Source organism: Rattus norvegicus (genome assembly GCF_036323735.1).
Source record: "Rattus norvegicus strain BN/NHsdMcwi chromosome Y unlocalized genomic scaffold, GRCr8 chrY_unlocalized_27, whole genome shotgun sequence".
NCBI classification, from domain to species: Eukaryota; Metazoa; Chordata; class Mammalia; order Rodentia; family Muridae; genus Rattus; species Rattus norvegicus.
Window position 1 is genome coordinate 60,794 of NW_026947386.1, and position 14,325 is coordinate 75,118.

A 14,325-nucleotide genomic window follows, 5' to 3' on the forward strand; every position below is an offset into this window, starting at 1 on the left:
TGCCATGGAAGATATTGAACATGTGGGATATGGATGTAGATGTAAGAATAATGAAGTGAGACTAGTATAAGTGGTGAGGGACATAGGACAGGAAGGAATAAAGAACTGAAAAAGCGAGGATGAGGTTGAATGTCAACAAGAATAAAATAAGACAACCTGTTACTTTATAGGTTAGGTTAAAATAAATATTAAAATTTAAATCTAATACCATTATGTTTAATGCTATATACATCATGTTTGAGGAAAAGTGCCAGCAAGTGATATCAAAATGGAAATAATATATTTATCTTATTTGATCTTAGTCAAATTATCCATAATTATTTGGTAAAAACATCATTTGTCTGCCAAATTTATTGTACCACTTAAAAAATTGCCTGTGATATAATCAAACTTTATGATAGTAGACAATTTTATTATTAGGTCAACTTTTAAAATCTGTGATTTGATCTATGTTTTAAGTTTTTTTTTACTTAAATTTGTTCCTCCAGACATTCACACATATTAAATTATCATTTTCAAAGTTGAATACTAATATAAAAATATGATCCAGCAGGGTTTTTGAAATTGCTCAATTATACGTAATATTATCCGTAAACTACAGGACATTCTCCACTAAGCTCATAGATACAAAGAAGATACACAAGAAGAATGCCCCAAGTGCATATGATTGAGTCTCATGTAGAATGGGCATAAAATTGTCTAGGAGGCCGATTGAGGGAAGGAACTAGATGGGAGATGGAAGGAAGAGGAAAATGGATCCTGTGTGGGAAGGGAGAGGAGATATGACCCGATAGTCAGGAGAAGGAAAGGATATCTTGAACTTTTAGAGATGAGGAGGTAGGGGAAATCTCCAGGAAGAGAAAGAGTCCGGGATAATGAAGGTACGCACGAATCAATGGGGTTTACCGAAGCTGTGACTTACATTGGTGATATGGAACATTAAGAGGCCAACTCCTGTAGCCCGGAAGGACACCAGTGGAGGGATAAAGACACAAATACAACTACAAAACTTTCTAGGCAAAATTTTTCAAGCCTAAAAGAAATTTAGAACCGTATTCTAGGGTCTATATTCTCCTTTGCTTTATTGATGGCTGGTAATTTTTGTATAAAATAAGGATTTGGGACATTATCATTAGAAGTAGGTATACAATATTTATATTGTTATATTCATGCTTTAGCTGGGCCCACTTTGTTGCCAATATCATTACAAAAATATAAAATTATAATTAATAATTTTTATAATTATAATTTTATAATTATAATTATAAAATTAGAAAACAGAATTTTTGAGTACACATTCAGGAATATATATAAAAACCTCTTTCAAAGAATGTACAATAAGAAAATGTAATACAATATTCATTCAGTTTAACGTCTGGAGGGAAAATATTGGACTTTAGGAAACAGAGAAAACCTAGGAACTTGAATTGTATGTCACAGGAATGGACGTGGAAGTGAAATTATTATCCAGAATATTCTCCTCCACACCATGTTCCTAGATCTTTTTTACCCATGCCAAGCCCCTGACCAACATTCTCTATTCCGAACATGTAAGTACTAATGAAGCAAAGAGAAGTCTCTAGCTTTAAAGATATATAATATGTAAAGGTTTCCAGTATGTCACAGGAGACACTCTTGGAAAGGGCACCCTCAAATCTGGTCCATGGGAAAGTTCAGTGAGTCTTGGGTACGTATTGAGTGGGATTGCAGAAGTAGTAGCCTTTATCTGAGCCTTCCACACATGGGAATCAGGAGCTGCGATCTTCTTAGAATCATCTGGACTTCCCTGCTTGATATGGTTCCTGGAAGTCAGAGCGTTTATGTAATCAATTTCTTCAATACAAAAGCCAGTTGTTGGGAAGGGCACATTTGTTCTTCTCAGAGCTCGTGGCTTTTACTCTTTTTGCTCTGAAGAAAAAGGTTCAAAGAAACAAAGGAAAGAAAAGTATGGTCTACTCATCAGTGTAAACACCTCCATGCTTTGGATTCCTATTGTGTAATTTGTTTATAACACTGATATCTGGAGGAGAAGAGCTTCTAGTTGAGACTTCATCATCTCAGTCTTTCCACTTGTATTACTCTGAATACCATTCTCTGACAGTGACTCTTTAGATTTCTGAGTCAATAGGTTTGATTAGCTGGCAGATTTCTTTTCTTTCTTTCATTGTTTTTATTTTTTATAAAATTGTATTGCTTTTTTAACTGGATATTTCTACATTTGAATTTCAAATGTTATTTCCTTTCCCAGTTTCTTTTCCATAATTAGCCTATACAATTCTGCTCCCCTTCTTCTATAACCCACCTTACTGCCCCCTGACATTTCCTTGAACTTGGAGTCAAACCCAATGACTTCTCCTTCCATTGATGACCCCAAGGCCATCCTTTGCAACATATGCAGTTGGAGCCATAGTTCTTTCCATGTACAGTCTTTGAATATTGGTTTATTACCAGAAATCTCTGTTGCATTTGCATTGTTGTTCTTATGGTGTTGAAAGCACCTTTAGCTCTTTTAATCCTTTTTCAAACCCTACCAACAAGATGTCAATTTTCAGTTCACTGGCAGCATAGACTCCTTAGCTTCATCACTCTTATCTACATCTGGTTGCTGAATGTGTGTGTGTGTGTGTGTGTGTGTGTGTGTGTGTGTGTGTGTGCGTGCGTGTGTGTGTGTGTGTTTCTGTGTCTGTAGAGCTAAACAATGAATTCTCAAATGAGGAATATCAACATCCTTTGCCATCAGGTAAATGGAAATAAAGAAAAAAAATCCTGAGTTTCCATAGCACACCAATCAGAATGACGAGGATATATTTGGTCCCTTGTACAGCTATGGTGTTTGGTGGATTTTTAACATGGATTCTGCACTACTAGGTTAAGATTTTAGAATCCACAAATGACAAAGCCATATAGACTCCTTCCTATTCTTATGAACCTACTGAAGTAGAAGATTCACTGGACTTCAAGCCACTCCTCTCCCAGCCCATGTCATGAACTTTATGTTTGGACTGAATAAAGAATCATGGTAAAACATCCAAAACCCTCAAATCTGGCCATGGAAACACTGGAAGATAGATATTAGAGAACCGCTATCTAATGCCACTGCAGAACCACATTATATAGTCTATGTTGTCCTTTCCTTTACTAATGTCAGGTAATTTTTGGATAAAATAAGGATTTAGGAGTTTATCATTTAAGTAGATACAGAATATTTACACTATTATATTCACTTTAGAACTGGGCCCCCTTTTTTCTAAATTCAGAGCAAAAAAATGGAATAGGATAATAGAACATTGGAGTACACATTCAGCAATATATATAAAGTCCACTATCAAGGAATGTACAATAAGAAAATGTAATAAAATATTCACTCAATTAAAGGTCTGTAGGGAAAATATTGGCCTTTAGAAAAGAGAGATATCTGAGGAAATTGAACTATAGGCCAGAGGAATGGAACTGGGAATAAAATTATTATCCAGTAGAATCTCCTGCACTCCATATTCCTAGATCTTAGAGACCCAAGCCATGCCTCTGGCTAACTTTCCCCATTCAGAGCATGTGACCATTAGTGGAGCAGAGATAAGTCTCTACCTTAAGAGAGATTGAGTACATAAAGGTTTCCAGTGTGTCACAGGAGACATACCTGGAAAGGACACCTTCGAATCTGGTAAATGTAAGGAAAGCTGTTTAGCATGTAGGAGATGGCCGTTCTCAGTGACATCATAAATAGGACCTCCATGACAAATTTGTTGTAACTAGGAGAGCCCTAGCTTCTTCTGTGATGTAACAATTACTGTCCTGACAGGAACTGCCTCTCACATATTCCCTCAGTAACTCTCCGGTTTGCTAATTGGCCACTAATTCAGAGTAAACAGCCATTTGGGAGTGAGAACAAAAAGGATAAAGAGATCAGAGATGGGGAGAAAGAAGCTGACCTTCTGTCTTTGTATGAAAAAAAAGGAAAAATAAGTGGAACTTTGAAAAGTTCAGGGAGCCCTTGGAAGGGTTGGAGTGGTATCGCTGAAGAGATAGACTTGATCTGAGACTTACACATATGGGAATCAAGAGCTGGAAGCTTCACAGAAGCATCTGGACTTCCCTGTTCTTATGGTTCCTGGATGTCAAAGGTTTTATATCATTCATTTCCTAATTACAAAGCAAAATTTTGAGAGGGCACAGTTGTTTTTCTGAGATCTATGGCCTTTTTTTCTTTTTGCACAGAAGAAAAAGGTCCTAAGGAAGGAGGTAAAGACAAGTATTGGGTCCTCAGGTCAGAGTAAACTCCTCCAAGCTTTGGATACCTATAGTGCATTTTGTGTCTGACACGGATATCTCGGAGAAAGAAGTGCTTCTAGTTGAGACTTCATCATCTTTGTCTTACTACAAGTATTACTCTGAATACCAATTTAGATTTCTGAGTAAATAACTGTGATTAGTTGGAAGTTTTCTTTACTTTTCTTTCTTTCTTTTTTTAATTTTTTATCAATTTAAGTGATTTTTAAACTGGATGAGTCTATATTTACGTTTAAAATATTATTTCCTTTCTCAGTTTCCTGCCCATTAAATCACAACCTGTTCACAATCCCTTCTTCTCTAACCATAATTCTGCCCTTTGACATTCCCTTAAACTGGGAGACAAACCAAGGTAGAACCAAGGGCTTCTCCTTCCATTGGTGCCAAAAAAGCAATCCTCTGCCACATATGCATTTGGAGCCATATTTCTGTCTATGTTCATTCTTTGAATATTGGTCTAGTACCAGAAAGCTCTGGGTCATTGAGAATGTTGTTCTTTTGTAGTTAACAGCACCTTCAATAATTGTAATACTGTCTCAAAATCTACCAACAAGATGTCCGTTTTCAGTTCAGTGGTTTGCCACTAACATTCACTTCTGTATTAGACATTCTCTAACTGTGTCTCTCAGGAAATATCTATATCCAGTTCCTGGTAGAATGCACTTCTTAGCTTCATAAATCTTATCTAGTTTTGGTGGCTGATCACCATATATATATATATATATATATATATATATATATATATATATATATATATATGTGTGTGTGTGTGTGTGTGTGTGTGTGTGTGTGTGATATACGTATGATATATATATAATGATATATATGTATATATATACATATATATATATATATGAATATACTTTTGGTGGCTCCAACAGTTATGAAGTTAGGGGGAATTTTAACATGGATTCAGTGCAACTAGGTCAAGAATGTAGAATCCACAAATTGCATTGGCATATAGATTCCCTCCTGTTCTTATGAAACTATTGAAGATGAGGTCTCCCTGGTCCTGAAGCCATTCTTATCACTTCCTATCCTTCTCTATCTTATGTTTGGCCTCAAGAAAGAATCATGGTAAAACATCCAAAAACCTCAAATCTAGCCCTGAGACACTGGAACAGAAGAACCGAGATCAAAACGGACCTGAGAACCAAATTCTATACTACATGTGGTCTTATGCTTTACTTATATGAGGAAATGTTAGGATTTAATAGTAATTTGGTGTTTACCACTTGAAGTAGGTACACCCAATTTACAGTGTTATAATCACTCTAGAGCTGGGTGCCTTTGTTGCGAAAATCATTGAAGAAAATAGAAGTGGAAAAAAGAATTTTCAGTACACATTCAGGAATATGTATAAAGTCACCTATCAAGGAATATACAATAAAAATTGAAATACACATGCATTCAATTAAAGGTCTGTAGGGAATAACTGGCCTTTGGGAAAATAGAAAACGAAGAAAATTGAACTGTGTCACAGGAATGAACCTGAGAATGAAAATATTATCTAGAAGAATCTTCTACACTCCTGTTCCTAAATCTCATCGACCCATGCCAAGACCCTGAATAACTTTGTCCATTCAGAGCATGTAACCACTAATGAAGCAAAGAGAAGTCACTAGCTTTAGAGAGATGGAGTATGTAAACATTTCCACTGTGTCACAGAAGACATACCTGGAAAGGGCACCCTCAAATCTAGTCAATGTAAGGAAAGCTCTTTAGCAGATAGGCCATGGCAGGTCTTAGAGACATCATCATTAGTTCATTCATGAAAAATCTCTGGTATCCTTGAGAGCCAAAGCTTCTTCTGTGATGTCACAAGTATTGCTGTGACTGCAACTGATCTTCAGATGTTCCTTCATTACCTCTAGGGTTTACTAATTGGCCTCTAATTCAGAGTAAACAGTTATTTGGGCGTGAGAAAAAAGAAGATGAAGAGATATGAGAAGGGGAATAAGCTGGCTTTCTGTCTTGTTTTTTTTAAAAAAAGAAAGGCATATGTGGTCCTTGGAAAGCTTAGTGAGTCCAAGGTAGGATTTGTGTGGGATCGCTAAAGAGATAGCCTTTTTTGAACCTTCCACATATGGGAATCATGAGCTGCAAGTCTCTTAGAAGCATCTGAACTTCCCTGTTCTTATGGTTCCTAAAATTCAAATAGTTTATATCATTCATTTCTTTATTACAAAACCCAAGTATTGTGAAGAGCACAATTGTTTTCCAGAACTCATGACCTTTACTGTTTTTGTCAAGAAGAAAGGTACTAACGAAGAAGGGAAGTACAAATATTGTGTTGCTATCTCGAAGTAAACAACATGCTTTGGACACCAATAGTGATTTTTTTGTCTGCCACTAATATTAACGTGACAGAAGTGCTTCTAGTTGAGACTTCATCATCTCAGTCTTTCCACTAGTATTACTCTGCCACTTCACATTTACGAGTCAATATGTGTGATTACTTGACAGCTTTTACTTTCTTTTATATCTTTCTTTTTTATTTTTAGCAAATTTTATTGTTTTTTTTAACGGGATGTTTCTATATTTAAATTTCAAATATTATTTCCTTTCTGAGTTTCCTGAGCATAAGATCCCTACACATTCCCATTTCCTTTTTCTCTAACCAGCCTTTCTCCCGCATGACATTCCCTTGAACTGAAAGATGTACAAGGGAGGAAAAGGGCTTCTCTTTCCAATGTTGATCAAAAATTACATCCATTGCCATATATGAATTTGGAGCCATTCCTCAGTCCATGTACTTTCTTTGTGTATTCGTACAGTAAGAGAAAGCCCTGGTTCATTGGCAGTGTTGTTCTTATGGGGATGAAAGTACCTTAAGCTCTTCTAATCCTTTTTTTAAGTTTACCAAGAGCAGGTCCGTTTTTAGTTCACTGGTTTTTTACTAGCATTCACTTCTGTATTTGACATGCTGTATCATTGTCTCTCAGGAAAAATCTTTTTTCCGATTCCTGGCAGAATGCAATTCTTACCTTCACCTATCTTATCTAGTTAGGTTGGCTGGTATATATATATATATATATATATATATATATATATATATATATATATATATATAATGCTATGATTTTGGTGGCTCCTACACCTATGTGGTTAAGGGGAAAGTTAACATGGGTTCTGCCCAACTATGTCAAGAATCTAGAATTCACAAATGACAGTTTCAAATAGTCCTCTTGTGTTTACCTATTGAAGTAGATAATTTACTGTTCCTCAAGCCATGTTTCTCCCTTCACATCATCCAATATCTTAGGATTGGCCTGAAGAAAGAATCATGGTGAAACATCCTAAACCCTCAAGTCTGCCCATGGGAAAACTGGAAGCTATGTAGTCTAGTACTGATATCAAATGGGAGTAGAGAACTGAATTCAACAGTGAAAAATGTCCTTTGCTTTCCTGATGTCTGGAAATTTTTTGATAAAATAAGGATTTGGGAGTTTATCATTTGTAGTAGGTTCACAGTATTTACACTTTTATAATCACTCTATAGCTGGAGTCACTTGTGACCAAATTCATTGAAGAAAATGGAATTGGCCAACAAAATTTTTGAGTACACATTGAAGAATATTTACAAAGTCCCTTATCAAACAATATACAGTAAGAAATTGAAATACAATATTCATTCTATTCAAGGTCTGTAGGTAAATGCTGACCTTTGAGAAACGGAGAAACCCTCAAATATTGAACTGTATGTCACAAGAATGAACCTATGATATATAGAATAAAAATATTATCTAGAAGAATCTCCTACACTCCATTTTCCTAAAACTTTTTTACCCATGCCATGCCCCTTAATAACTTTCTGCATTCAGAACATGTAACCACTAGTGAAGCAGAGAGAAGTCTCTCCTTTAGATAGATGGAGTACATAAAGGTTTCCTCCGTGTCAAAGGAGACACACCAAGAAAGGGCACCCTCGAATCTTGTCAATGTAAAGAAAGATGTTCAGGATGTAGGACATGGCATTTCTCAGTGACATGACCATTAGGCCCTCCCTGAAAACTCTCTTGTAACCTGGAGAGCCCTGGCTTATTCTGTGATGTCATAACTGTTGCCATGACTGCAACTGTCTCTCAGATATCCTTCAATACCTCTAGGGTTTACTAATTGGCCTCTAATTCAGAGAAAATTGGAGAGTGATAACAAAGTGGATGATGAGATAGGATGGGGGGAAGGAAGCTGGCCTTCTGTCTTGGTATAAAAAACAAGGAAGAAATATGTGGTCCTTTGGAAAGCTCAGTGAGTCCTTGGTAGGAATTGAGTGGGGTCTCTGAAGAGATAGCCTTGATGTGAGCCTTCCACATAAGGGAAATAGGAGTTGGGAGACTGTCAGAAGCTTCTGGACTTCCCTGGTCTTATGGTTGCTGGATGTCAGAGGGTTTATATCATTTATTTCTTTATTCCAAAACCAAGTGTTATGAAGGACACAGTTGATTTCCTGAGAGCTCATGACTGTACTGTTTTTGTCAAGAAGAAAAGGTCCTAAGGAAGAAGGGAAAAACAAGTATTGTGTCCCTAACTCAAGTTAAACTCCTCAATGCTTTGGAAACCTATAGGGCACTTTGTGTCTGACACTGATATCTGGGAGAGAGAACTGCTTCTAGTTGAGACTTCATCATCTCAGTCTTTATACTAGTATTATCCTGACTACCACTTCAGATTTCTGAGTCAATATGTGAGATTGCTTGGCAGCTTTCTTCTCTTTTATATCATTCATTTTTTTTATATTTTAACAATTTTTTCTTCTTTAAGTAGATGTTTCTACATATACATTTAAAATATTTCCTTTCTCCATTTCCTTTCCATAAGATCCCTACCCATTCCATTACCTTCTTCTCTAACCAGCCTTTCTGCCGCATGAAATTCCCTTGAACTGGGAGACAAACTGTGGAGGACAAGGCCTCTCTTTCCAATGTTGCCCAAAAAGGCCATCTCAGCCACATATGCATTTGGAGCCATAGGTCAGTCCATGTACTTTTTTTGTATGTTGGGCTAGTACGAGAAAGCTCTGGTCATTGGTATTGTTGTTAGTATGGGTTTGAAAACACCCTCAGCTCCTCTATCTTTATTCAAAATTTACCAAAAAGAGGTCCATATTCAGTTCACTGGCTTACTACTAGCATTAACTTATGTATTTGACATGCTATATCTGTGTCTCTCAAGAAATATTTATATCTGGTTCTTGGAAGAATGCACTTCTTACTTTCGTCAATCATATCTAGTTTTTTTGACTGATGTGTATATATATATATATATATATATATATATATATATATATATATATATATATATATATATATATATATATATATATATTTGATGGCTCCAACACCTAAGTGTTTAAGTGGAATGTTAACATGGATTCTGCCCACCTATGTCAAGAACATAGAATTCACAAATGACCATTTCAAAAATACTCCTTCCTGTTTTTATAAACCTATTTAAGTAAATGTTTAACTGTTCCTCAAGCCATTCTTCTCCCTGCCCATCATCTGGTATCTTATGTTTTGCCTTAAGATAGAATCATGTTAAAACATCCTAAAACCTCAAGTCTGGCCATAGGAATTCTGGAAGCTCAATAGTGTAGTACTGATATCAAATGGGACAAGAAAACAAATTCATTAGTCCATGTTGTCTTTTGCTTTCCTGATGTCTGGTAATTTTTTTTATAAAATAAGGATTTGGGAATTCATCATTTGAAATAGGTACACCATATTTACAATGTTATACTCACTCATTACCTGGGTCCCCTTTGTGACCAAAATCATTGCAGAGAATGGAATTTGAAAACAATATTTTTGGGTACACATGGAGGAATATTTACAAAGTCCCTTATCATGCCCAACCTCGACTAACAAGGAAGACATGACCAATGAAGATCTTCTTCAAGCAGTTTTACTCAGGAACCTTGATACAATTTTCAGACACTAGGGAACCCCCGGAGCACACTTAAATAGCTAGTGCTGGCCAATCCCAGCAAGCAACGTGGGCCATGCCGGTAGGCTGTCACTATGCAGAAGCTAGCAGACCAGGCAGGGATAGACAAATAAGAACCTGCTTACTACAAGGAGAGCGCACCATTGGGAGGGTGGAAGGTGGAAACCAGTGCCATGTTTGAGGCGGACCAAACACCGCTGCCTATAGTTCCCCCTTTTATTTAATTAACCAAGCAGGCAAAGGAACCACTGAGCATGGTGACCCCCCCAACCACGTGTCTTAGGATCATCTCTTCATTAAACCAGTCTTAGGACAACTCATCTTCCACAAGTTTCCATGCCATAGATAGAAGGTAGGTTGCCCATCACTGTGCACAGTCACTCACACATACTCGGGCGTGAGGTACAACAAGGTCTTCTGAATGACCCTTAGACAGGCTTGAGGGGACTGTCCTGCTTCAATGGCTGCAAACTGTGTGCCACCTCTGAACAAACCTCATTCTAAAATAGAAACCACAGGCACACTAGGGAGACCAGCAGCAAGAGTCCAGCTAGGGTTTCCATACCCACCCATACCCTCAGATGATTCATAGCATTAGCAATCCAAGATGACAATGTTGTAGCCAGTCTAGCATCTGCACGTGTGGAGTTCATCTTCAGGATGGCTACATGTAGCTGATCCATTTAGGAGTCGAATTCTCCTGCCCAATTGCCTTGAAGATAACGTGACAACTGTTTAACCAAATTAGAGGAGTGGGCTTAAAAGTCATGACGTATCGGCATGAGTCTTGGGAACACCAATAGTATCCCCCACCAGGGCTCTGTTTGAACCAGCATTTGGGTCACACCGAGGAGTGTCAGCAACAGCAGGATCATCATTCTTGTAGCACCTCCTGGTCAATCTTTCAGGGACCTACAAAGGATCTTGCAGATCCGGAGGAAACACACAAACAGACCCTCTTGCCCATGCCAACATGGGATCTGGTCCATGCTATAAGCCAGTGATCACATCTTTCCCTTTCACATAACTTTCAATGTGCCCGCCCCACACTGATTTCGGTCAGCAGCAGAAAGGCCATCATCATTCAAAATTAAGAATAAAAGGGGCTAAGGATATCTGTTCCTTGCGGCTTCTACCATGGCCTATTCCCCTTTTTTGTTTAATTATGCATTCCTTCAAGGTACGATGTGCATGCTCAACAACACATTGATGTTGGGGATTATAAGGCAGGTCATGGCACATTCATCTGTTTATAAAAGGATTTGAAAGATTTGGCAGTTTATGCTGGGCCACGATCAGTTTTTAAGTGTTGAGGGTTTCCCCAAGCAGCCCAGGCTTAGAGGCAGTGTCCAACAACATTGGGTCCATTTTCTCCACTCGTAGGGGTAGCATGAATGACACCTCAACAAGTATCCACAGAAACATGAATGTATTTTAGGCTCCCAAATCCAGATATGTGAGTTACATCCATTTGCCAAACCTTTAGGGGCAAAAGTCCTCTAGGATTAACCCCTACACTATGGGGATGGTGAAAAGTGATACACTGTTGACATCCTAAAACTATCTGTCAAGCATCTGCTCAAGACAAGTGAAACTTCTGCTCTAAGGTCTTAGTAAGCACATTAAATTGTTTATGAAACTGTTGGGCTTCATCCAATGATGAGCTTAGGAATATGAACTCCATTCGGGTACATCTATCCACAAGATCATTTCACTCACTGAGAGGAGCAGGCAAACCTTTATGTGCTCTAATATTTTGGACAAAAAACTTGTGACCTCTTTCTCAGATCAATTTCTGAAGTTCCCTCAGCAGCTGGCATACCGTGCTGCTAATTTTAATAGGGCCAGCCACTTCTAATATCTTAACTGCATTAACATATATGACGAATCAGAGAGAAAATTAAAGCAAAGGAACAATTTTGTACACTTCCTGCACAATCTTGAATTCAATTATTTGTGGAGAGCCGGGTTGATATTGGCACAAAATTGTCTCTTGATGGTTAATCACATAAGCTCCACAGCCATTTTTGGATCCATCTGTAAAAATGTTTGGCGCCCCCTATATAGGAACACTGAAAGATCACGGGATGTTCTTTAAAGAAGGATAGCAAAGAGTGCTTTGGATAATGATTATCTATCTCTCCATGGAATCCACAGCATGATATAGCCCAATCATCCACAGTGCCACACAAGATCTTCATCTGCTGACCTGTATAGGGCACAATGATTGAGGTTGGGGAAACAACAAATTATTGTACGCACTGTTGGATCGCATTCAGGGCTAATCATGCAACTGCTGTATGGTAATACTCTACTGATCTAGCTGGAGAAGCCTTGGGATAAACCCAAAGCAGAGGACCATCTTGCCACAACAATATTGTGGGCTGCCTGTGGGTGGCTAGAATGCATAGCACCCTCCTTCCATCGATGTAAAATTGTGCCTTGTAATCCTTTTTCAACCTTCTCTAAAGCTTCCTTTGCGTCATCAGTCAATTGTCTTGGAGATTACAAGGCCGAATCCACAACTAAAGTATTATACAATGGTTTTAATTCATTATTTGGTAATTTTAAATGACATCTGACCCAATTAATATCTCCGAGTAATTTTTCAAAATCATTAAGAGTCTTAAGATTATCTTTCTTCAATTCAACCTTCTGGGGGATAAAGGTATAAGGACTTAGTTTTGTTCTTAAATAATTTACAAAATTTCCCTTTTGTACCTTTTCTGGGGCAGTAATCAAATCCCCTACCTTCTAGCAATTTAACTAAATTTCCATATACTAAATCTAAAATCTCTTCATACTTTGCAGTTAAAAGGATATCATCTGTAAAATTGGGTGCAGGAAACTTCTGTCTTATTGGGGCAATGGCATTGCCCACAAAAAGTTGACACACAGAAGGGCTATTGGCCATACCCTGTGGTAAAACTACCCATTGTAGTCGTTGATCAAGTTCTTCATGATTGCATGATGGAACAGTAAAAGCAAATCTTTCACTATCTCTTGGACAAAGAGGTATGGAGAAAAAGCAATCTTTTATATCAATCACTACAACAGACCAACAGTCTGGCAGAGAGGATAAAAGAGGAAGCCCGAGTTGCACTGGGGCCCATGATTTGCATCTGTTCATTAATAACTCGTAAATCATGCAACACTCTCCATTTCCCTGACTTCTTTTTAAACACAAAAACTGGGGTATTCCAAGATAATACTGATGGTTTTATAAGCTTGGCACCCAGCTTTAGTTGTAGCAAACTTCTCAGAAGAAAGCAGCCACTGAGGAACCCAAACCGGCTCCTCTGTTTTCCAGGTAATGGGAACCCTTCTTCAGTGGCCCCATGGAAAAACCCAGGACCTGATTCCTTTCTCTCTGTTGGGCAGTTATAGGGTTAGTCATACCCTGCAGGTGTTTCCCTATTCCAATACCAGGAAAATAGCCAATATGTTTCATAATCTTTAGTGAAGTTTCAGAATACTCAGTGGTCAATTTGAAACCCATATCTTTCAGCAAATATCTCCCCCAAAGGGAAATGGGCAAATCCAACCCATAGGGTTGCATAACTCCTGAATGCCCTTCCTGATCTCTCCAACTCAGTTGTCTTGCCCTCATATCAGGAGCTTTTGTCTAATGGAGACCTTGTAATGTTTGAGATGAGGCCTGTACTGGTCTTCCAGAGGGCCAATCTTTCTTAGCTATTATACTTCTATCGGCCCCTTTATCCAACACTCCTAGGATCCTTTTACCATCTACCCTTAGCTCCATTACTGGGCGTTGGTTTAAACCCAAGGCTAAAAATGTAAGGTCGGGGACTGTGGAACGGAAACCATTCTCTCCTCTCCCTCTAGAGTGGGCTACAAATCTTTCATGAAGTCTAGGCAAAAGTAATATTTGGGGTATTCTGTCCCCAGGGGAAATGGTACCAATACCTTTCAGTGATTCTACCATGATCTTGACTACCCCAGTTTAATCTGGGTAAATAACTCCTGGATGGACATGTAGTCCTTTTAAATATGTAGATGATCTCCCTATAAGTAACCCTACTGGCCCAGGTTCAAGGGGTCCTTTAAAATCAGATTCTATCAACTAGA

At 38.0% G+C, this 14,325-nt stretch overlaps 2 long non-coding RNA genes across 9 annotated transcripts in view; one reads left to right on the forward strand and one right to left on the reverse strand.

Annotated features, from left to right (window-relative positions):
• The window catches only part of LOC134484668 (uncharacterized), a 45,040-nt gene extending 38,575 nt beyond the window's left edge, over positions 1–6,465 (reverse strand). The window contains exon 1 of one of the 8 annotated variants that reach the window (XR_010062282.1): positions 3,638–4,181. This is a non-coding gene — a long non-coding RNA (uncharacterized LOC134484668). Of the gene's footprint in view, positions 1–3,637; positions 4,188–5,964 lie in introns of those variants that run through there. The other 7 variants (XR_010062276.1, XR_010062275.1, XR_010062274.1 and 4 more) reach the window with 7 other exon arrangements.
• On the forward strand, positions 3,281–4,432 carry LOC134484670 (uncharacterized). Its single transcript, XR_010062287.1, has 2 exons — positions 3,281–4,121; positions 4,216–4,432. It is a non-coding gene; the product is annotated as an uncharacterized LOC134484670 (long non-coding RNA).
• Positions 6,466–14,325: the final 7,860 nt, after the last annotated feature.